Genomic DNA, 9,675 nt, shown 5'->3' with positions numbered 1-9,675 from the left:
ATTGCGATTTATTTACAGAATGAACATACACAGCTTGATTTACAATTACAACAAAGAAATATACTTACTGGAACTGGGTCAAACAAAATAAAATGTTTCCAAAACGAAATGTTGCCAAAACAAAGTCTCTAGGAGCAATTTCACATGACTGGGAGTTGCTTGCAAAAAGAGGCTGAAACAGTTCTTGGTCAGCAGCGCAACTTACCGCTGCGGTTTACTCCGCTGGAGCTGCTTCGTAAGTGATGAAACTTTAAAATCTTGAAGCTTATATGTTTCTTGCATGAATCCTTAGATGGTATGAAACTCTTACAGCATGATGACTCTTGTTACATGATGAAACTTAGATGGAACTGATTCCTGATTGGCTGAAGGGATTTTATGCACTAAACATGCCTATACTTAACCCATGCAGCCAATCTACTCCATGGGAATAATTCCTTAACCCTATCACGGACTTGCCAGTACCTTTCAAACCTGGCAGAGGGGCCTCTCAGTCTGCTCTGGGCATGTGCCACTTTGCACCTTGGCCGCTTAGCATATGAGGCCCATCCCCTCTACCCGGCACCGCTCAGTCTGGCAGAGCAGCTATCTGTCAGGGTGGCTTTGAAATTCTCTTCCTTGGTAACAAAAGGTTTAACACCTCCATATCCTTGCTAACAAATGGTTAATACCTCCATATCCTGGACTGCCTTTGAGACTGGTCCTTTGAAGCTTAGAGGGCAGAGTAGCTCCTTCTGTTTCCTATGCAAATGGATTTTTATCAAAACTAAATGACTTACTCTGACCATTACTTTAATAAAAATCTAAACCTTGGGGACTTTTATTCATTGATTTTGTATATACCTTTATCAAAATTGCGCTATAACCTTTTTAATGATTTTAACTGACTAGCGCTCACAGAAAATCTCAGCGTGCTCGGACCTAGCTAGCAGAAATTAGCTAAAATCCATTCACTGTGCTGCGGGCTGCTGGGTTTTTAAACCATTTTTTCTTTGCACAGTTACAGGGAAACACTGCTACAGTAATACATTTCATAGTTAGACACAACATGATTCTCGCCACCTTATACCTGGTGGGAGACACAAACATGTTTATTGAATGCACAGTGTTTTTGCCATTACTGGGCTGCAGAGCTGACAATCTAAATTTTCCCAATTTGGCTTAGGGGCCCCCAGCCAGGCAAAATACCTTTATTAATGGCCTGGGTATCCCCTCACTGTCACAAGGCCGTCCAGTGGCCAGGTACGCCCTTGAGTTCCGGACCATCGCTGCCAAAACAGGGTGGAATAATTAGGTTCTATCTGTGGCTTTCTGGCAAGACCTTTCCGAGACACTAAAGGATGAGATCACCACCCAAGAACGTACCACCGATCTTGAGCAACTCATTGCCATCTGCATCAGAGTGGATCAGCGACTGCAAGATAAAAAAGCTGAGAGAGCTCGCCTCTGCACTCTTTCTTCACGAGGGGCCCATTCTCCACTTCAGGTCAGTCATCAGGAACCTTCTTCTCTCGATCCCCTAGAACCTATGCAGTTGGGTTCCAACCCATTGCCAGCGGCAGAGAAGCATCGCAGATGCACTGCTGGACTCTGTCTATACTGTGGGAATACCAGACATCTGGTCAGATTATGTCCCCTGAAGCCGGGAAACACCAAAGCCCAGTGAGGTCTAGTGGAGCCACATTGGGAAACATTACCCTATCCTCCATCACTGAGAGACCCCCGTCTAGGATTTTTCTTCCCGTCTCACTCCCGGCAAGGGATTTCAGGTCTCTACACTGGCTTTTGTGGACTTCGGGTCCGGAGGTAATTTTATCGACCAGGTGTTAGTAGAATGGAACAACATCCAGCTCATACCCAAGGAGCGCCCAGTGGGACTAGAGGACATCGATGGTCGACCTCTGTAGCCAGCCTTCATCTCTCTTCAGACACCTTCGCTCCATCCTCTCACTTCAATACATCATTCCAAAGAGATCTTCCTAGATTCCACTCACACTCCTTCTGTGGATGTGATCCTTGGCCTCTCCTGACTACAGATACACAACCCACACATCAACTGGATGGGTAAGAAACCTGTTGTGTGGGGCTCTTTTTGCATTTTGTCCTGTTTTATTCCCCTCTGGAGTCTCTACAGACTTTCTTCTTCCCAGGAGACGGACGTACAATTGCCAGGGTGCAATGCCGAATTCAAAGACGTATTCGACAAAGCCAGGTCCGAAGTCTTGCCGCCTCATCACTCCTATGACTGTCCAATTGACCTACTGCCTGGATCAATACCTCCCAGAGGATCTTCATATCCACTATCTGTCCCTGAGACTAAGGCCATGAGGAGAATTTGGAGAATTTACAACAGGATTTATTCGGAAGTCTTCTTCCCCAGCTCGAGCGGTCTTTTTCTTTGTGAAGAAAAAGGACGGATCCCTGAGACAATGTATAGACTACAGAGGTCTCAATAAGATTATGGTCAAAAAACGGTATCCTGTGCCATTAACCCCAGAGCTCTACGAATGCTTACAGGGTGGCAACATCTTCACCAAACTGGATCTCTGGGGGGCCTACAATTTGGTGAGGATAAGACAGGGGGACGAATGTTAGACAGCGTTTAACACTCGCGATGGGCACTATGAGTATCTTGTAATGCTATTCGGGCTTTGCAATGCTCCAGCTGTCTTCCAGGATTTTGTAAACTACATATTCCGAGACTTGCTCGATCAGTTTGTAGTCGTTTACCTGGACGAAATCATGATTTTCTCAAAAACCTTGGATGAACACATTAATCATGTCAAGCAGGTACTCCAACGACTCCGGGAGATCCATTTATTCGCCAAGATTGAGAAATGCCAGTTTCACCAAACTTCCACAGCATTCCTCAGTTACATTATTTCCAGTAGGGGCCTTACAATGGATCCAGCAAAAGTTAAGGCGGTCCTAGATTGACCACACCCCACGTCACGCAAAACGGTTCAAATATTTCTAGGTTTCGCAAACTACTACCGCAGATTCATTCAAATTTTTCTTCTAAAGTGGTGCCTATCACAGCTCTCACACAAAAAGGTGCAGATCCTGCCTTGTGCTTGCCAGCAGCTAGACAAGCATTTGATGTTTTATAGACCGCCTTTGCCTCGGCACCCATTCTCACTCATCCTGTCCCCAGTCTTCCATTCAGATGTGGGAGCTGGAGCCATCCTCTCACAAAGGAAGAATTCCTGGGCCAGACTACACCCTTGTGCATTTTTCTCAAAAAAGTTCTCTGCGGCAGAACAAAATTATGATGTCAGGAACCGTGAACTTCAAGCCATCAAGCTTGCCCTGCAGAAATGGAGACACCTATTAGAGGGTACGGAGAGTCTATTCACCATCCTCACAAATCACAAAAATCTAGTCTAGATTGAGGGTGCCAAATGTTTGGGGTATCGTCAAGCCAGATGGTCAATTTTTTTTCCCCGATTTAATTTCCTTCATTTTTTTCTTCCGGGTTCAAAAAACACCAAAGCCGACGCTCTCTCTTGTCAGTTTTTGGTAGAAGACAAGTCCAAGGATCAACGGAAACCCATCCTTCCGTCTAAATACATTCTCTCTGCCAATACATTTGATGCTTTAGAGGACATTATGCAGACTCAAACCCATATACCAAAACATCTCACAGTTCCAGATGGTCACTTGTTTACTCCACCTTCTCATCGGAGGAAGGTCATTGTATGGGGTCACTCTGCGAAATCTTCTGGACATCCAGGTTCCTGAAGGACCATAGATCTAGTGAAGTGGACCTTTTGGTGGCCTAGAATGCAAAAAGATATCAGAGACTTCATTGCTGCGTGTCCTACATGTGCTCAAAACAAGACTCCCAGGAGTATAACTCCCAGACACTTTCACGCCACTCACCATTCCGGACAGACCTTGGACACACTTGTCCATGGATTTTATAGTGGAGCTCCTGGCATCCAAGGGTATGAACACCATCCTAGTCATGGTAGATCGATTCTCAGAACAATCACATTTTATTCTGCTTACGAGTGTTCCCAATTCTCCCAAATTGGCAGACATCTTTGTCAAGGAGATCTTTCATCTTCACGGGGTACCTTTGGTCATTGTGTCTGATAGAGGATCACAGTTTATCTCAAAATGTTGGCGTTCCTTCTGCCAACAGCTGGGAGTGGAATTACATTTCTCCTCAGGATACCATCCTCAAACTAATGGTCAGATGGAGAGAACTAATCAGTCACTAGAACAGTACTTAAGATGTTTTGTCTCCGACACTCAGGACGATTGGTCAGAACTTCTTCCTTGGGCTGAATTTGCACACAATAACTTTCGCAGCAAGTCCACCACTGAAACACCCTTCTTCATTAACTATGGGTTCCATCCCTTGCTGCTTCCTATTTCTTCCTCCATTTCAGGAGTTCCAGCAGCAGATGACAGAATCAGGAACCTTCAATGTCTATGTTCGAGGATCCAGGACAACCACCAGGCATAAAGTACAGGCAGACCGACATCGTAGACAACAAAAAAACAAACAAAGATGCCCGAAGCTACTTCCAATGTGACAAAAATACACAGTGCAATATTTATATAGTCTCTTGAAAAAGGGATTATTTAGTTTAACCCTTTGTCCAAAGCGTCGTAAGCCTGCTGCCACTTCAAGGCATGGTTGTTAGCAGGTCTTAACACTCCTTGAGTTAAAATTCGTATTTGCCTGTATAATTACAGGAAGAATGAAACTGACCTGCCAACTTGGAAAATGGGGGGCTTTGGGGTATCTGTGTGTTTATTAACTATGTGCAGCTGGTCTCAGCTGTTTTTGGGAGGTTAGTGGAACCTCTCCCCCAAGGTTTAAGCTCGCCCCTCCCCACTTTCCAAGTTGCAGATCAGTTTCATTTTGCTGGGTTACAACAGATCCAATGCTCATCATTCTTCCTGTAATTATACAGGTAAATAAGAATTTTAACTCCGGGAGTGTTAGAATCTGCTAACGGTCATGCCTTGAACTGGCAGCAGGCTTATTACGCTTTGGCCAAAGGGTTACACTAAATGACCCTTTTTCAAGAGAATATATAGGTATCGCACTGTGTATTTTTGTCACATTGGAAGTAGCTTTGGGCATCTTTGTTTGTTTTTTGTTGTATACATTTAGCCACGCTCACTAGCACTCCTTTTGACATGTATATACATATATATATACAGTATTATGTGATAATGTTTGGGGTTTCTCAGAGCTTGTTGGGTATCTGTGTGTTTAGACCGACATCGTAGTAAGCCAGAAGCTTTCAAAGTCGGGGACAAGGTATGGCTATCCTCTAAGAGTATAACATTAAAGGTTCCTTCACTTAAATTGGCACCATGTTTCATTGGACCATTCGCTATATTGTAAAGGATCAATCCGGTCGCCTATAGACTGCAACTTCCTCCGTCTCTGAGAATACCGTCCGTTTTCCATATATCTCTCTTGAAACCCGTGGTTCAGAACTTGCAAACTCCGGTTTCTTCTTCACCTCCCCCTTCTCTCCTCGTACAGGGGCAACAGGAAAACAAAGTCCAATCCATCTTGGACTCTAGGTTTTCCGAGGTTGTAAGGAATCCGCTCCTGGGTTTTGCTGAAACCTTTTCCTTACAGAATTATGCAGCTTCTAGACAACTCCCCCTTGTTTCTGCATTCAGCATCCCCTGCTCCTACAATCACTGCAGCATTGATGCTTCCTGTGTAGCTCTGTCTCTGTGTTCTGTCATTGGAGGAATTACCTCACACCCCTGTCCTTTGAGTGGCTCCACACCCTTCTTATACTGGGCTAACCCTTTCCCTGATGCTGAACATAGACTTTCTCTAGTAACTGTGCTTGCCACAGGACATCTGTTTGGCCTTCCTTGGCTTTCTTGCCATAGCTCCTAGTTTCTGGCAGACTCTGCTGCGCTGAAGCAGGTACACTGAAGCCCTCAGTGTTTCTTGTCCTGTCTGCAGTCCCAGTTCCCTATGACCTTCCAGTGGCCTTCACCACTCTCAGCTGCACCCGGCTAGGGAGAGCTGTTCCGTGCTGAAGCACTGGATCCTCTGTGCTTTCCCTTCTGCAATCTTATTGCTTCCAGTGGCCTCCACTACTCTCAGCTGTACCTCTAGGGGGTGCTGTTCTGTGCTGAAACACTGGATCCCCAGTTCCTGTTTCCTGCTCTCCACACTGAAGCAGTGCAGTTCCAGTGTCCGGCTCACTACGCTGAAGCGGTAGTTCCAGTTCCTGCTTTCTACGCTGAAGCGATAGTTCCAGTTTCCGGCTTTCTACACTCCAGTTCCTACACTCCACGCTGAAGCAGTTTCTACCTTGTTTTCCTGATGATGACCCCAGCTCGTGACCGTGACCTTCGCTCCTGTGCCACCTGCCCTGACCCTGGCTTGTCTACCGATTACTCTACCTTCTCCAGTCCTGATCTGGCTACGTTTGACCACGGAATTTGCAACCCGGATCCAGCTTCGTGGTCTAAGGTCGGTGTATTCCAATCCCCACCTCAGCCTCGTGGTCCGGTCCAGGTTTGTGGTGAGCATAACTGTCACAGTGGTGTAGTCCAGCATCTGGTACTCTGGAAGGGTTTTGGACCTGAGGAACATTCTTGGGTTCCTCATCATTGAGTACATGCACCCAGATTTGTCCAGAGATTCCTCGAGAAGTACCCCCTGAAACCTGCTTGGAGTCGCCCGGAGGTCGCTCCTGAAGGGGGAGGGGGTTTCTGTAATGATCCATGAGGCGCCGCGCAGTCGGCGAACGCAAAACTTACCCTCCAAACATCCAGATACCAGCATCGCTCCCAAACCTCACCCTGGAGTCTGTTATCATCATAGGAGCGTGCGCAGCCCACGCAGATCTAAATGCCAACTCCGTTGGCCGTACCTCCCGGTTGCATCCACGTTATAACGTCATTAGCACACATGGCGCTCATGCAGCACGCACCTGTATCACATTAAGTATATCATCTGCTGCCTCCTGCAGCAGAGCTTCCTATCAGAACCTGCTCAGTGACATGCCTCCTGCTGTGATTCGTAATAGCTTCCTGTAAATATAAGAACACACAGAAACACCTTGCTCACCAACTAGAGAGGATATTATCAACGGTGCATAGGGAAAATAGTAGAAAAAACACAGATAAGTGACCAAAGATTGTCACTAGAAGTCCCTGGAAATTGCACTCATTATTGATTGTAATCTAATATACATAAAGTACCAGTTAAATAACTAGTACCACTAGTTTGAAAATATTACAGACCAAATGGGAAATACCCACACAACCAAAACTATAGCACAACAAAGAAATATACACTTTTATTGCATACGGAAATATGACGAAATGCATAAAATGACAACTAATTTACTATAAACTAAAAAGATCCCCGTGTGGGCGAGACGGGAAATATAAGGTGGCTAAAGGTGCTAGTATGAACCTGTGCAAAATGCCCCATCAAGATAAAAGGAGCCCGTGTCCAAAAATATACTAACACAGCTTAAGTAGCTTCACCATAACACAATGCAGAATAACAGCATTACAACACAGAATAGTTCCACAGAGCTCAAATTAAAGCATGCCCAAGAGAAATATTAATATGTCACACCTGAGTTGGTAACCATCATTGTGATGGTACAGAGTGGATACCGTGGGTTAAATGTATAGTAGGCTAAGCATATACCCACAAAGATATAAGTAAATTTAGCCTGCTGGTAAAAACTGAGTAACCTGCAATGAAGCAGGAAATATACAACCTGATGTGTAATACTGGAAGGATAGCAATAGGGTAGACGTCCTGTGTATCTCGCGTATCTTCAGTGCAAATCAATGGAGGAAGCTGCATGTGTGTTCCGTCGCGTTCCCACGTGACCGTCACTATAGGGACGTCATTAAACCCGACGATCGTTTCGCGTGATCAATGCGCTTCTTCTCAGGGGGAGGGGGTGTGTGAAAGCGCGAGAAGAAGCGCGTTGATCGCGTGAAACGATCGTCGGGTTTAATGACGTCACTATAGTTGTGTGGTTGTTTGGGTATTTCCCATTTGGTCTGTAATATTTTCAAACTAGTGGTATTAGTTATTTAACTGGTACTTTATGTATATTAGATTACAATCGATAATGAGTGCAATTTCTAGGGACTTCTAGTGACAATCTTTGGTCACTTATCTGTGTTTTTCTTCCTGTAAATCTGTTTTTGCATGTGCCTCTCTGTTCTGTTAAAACCTTGTCTGCCTTGCCTTGTTACCTGACCCTGCTTGCCTTTGGACTCCGCTCTTCTCCTCTTCTGACCCGGCTTCGTTTGTCCATCCACATCTCTCATCTCTTCCCACAAATCCTTTTTGACCTTGGATGTTGTCTTGCCTTTAGATATAACTTTGTTCATGTACATATCTTATAAGAATAAAAAAATGTAGAACAAATGTGTGAACGCTTGTAACATTTATTGGGCATGCTATGAGTATCTGTGGCACATGAAGATTATCAAAATTTAGAGCGTATTAAGCAAATTGTGTATATCAGGAAATATAATATTTACATACAATTGTACAATTCCTCTATTTGTAACATGGTTGCCAACACTCAATTATAGCGTATAAGCATGTGTATATATAAACAATGACATGTACATTTCAGTTCTATGTGAATGCAGAAATGTTAGCTAATAGATATCAATAATAATTGGGACAGTCATTGCAAATTAATTTCTTACCTACTAAGTGCCCATACAGCCAGTCAAAATGCTCCAATATGCCAGTCACAATGACTTTGTATTCCTCATCATTGAAATGTATATTTGTTTTAGTTTCTATGCAATTCTTATATCCAGCTGCAACCACTGATCTCTGCTGCTGCTGACTGGACTTCCCTTCTTCCAATGGAAGAGACTGCAGAAGCCTCGCACTCTCCCCACCACCACCACCACTCACCCCACCACCACTCACCCCACCAGTCACCCCACCATCACTCCTCTGAGTCCCACGCCTCCCATCCATTCCTCAACCACTTACAAATAACAAAGAAATAAATTAATTGACACACAAAAATTATTCAAACTCACAAGACAAAAAAATTGTAAACAAAACAAAACAACAAAAGACAAGCCTATCAAAATTCACAACTCTAGCAATCCCAAATCTTCCAAATGCCTAGATCTATCTGTCTCTCACTCCCAACAACACAGAGAAAGATTACAATAAATAGCCATTTAAATAGGCCACTCAAGAAATTGGTTGTCTCGCCAGATTGTCGCACAATAGCAAAAAAACTTTATTTTACATGCCACGGCATTTCCTAATTTTCAGAGAGACAATCATCATGCCGCTGGCTTTTCGCCAGTTTTGAAAATGTTGCTATCACAGGTATGCAGGGTTTTCTGCATACCTTGATAGCAACGCTGTCAAAAATGGCTATTTAAACAGAACAGCAATTTTTTTATCGAAGCTTAGTGCATTAGCCCCAAAGTCGTTTTGCAATGCACTGATTTTATCGCAATTCAGTGAATAGGCCCCTATGAATGTTTTAACAGCTGATATTGTACATGAAGAAGGATATTTTACCAACCAGTTGCTCATCTTATACATCAGTCATTTTTATGATGATGTCATGAATGAACTGAGGAAACTTGCCTTTCAAAAAAATCTAAGTAAATATGAATGCTTATTAAATAGGGATGTGCATAAGTAGGGACATGGGA

This window comes from Ascaphus truei, chromosome 2 (genome assembly GCF_040206685.1).
Source record: "Ascaphus truei isolate aAscTru1 chromosome 2, aAscTru1.hap1, whole genome shotgun sequence".
NCBI lineage: Eukaryota > Metazoa > Chordata > Amphibia > Anura > Ascaphidae > Ascaphus > Ascaphus truei.
The sequence above is the reverse complement of the archived record's forward strand: the minus strand, read 5'-3'. Positions refer to the sequence as shown.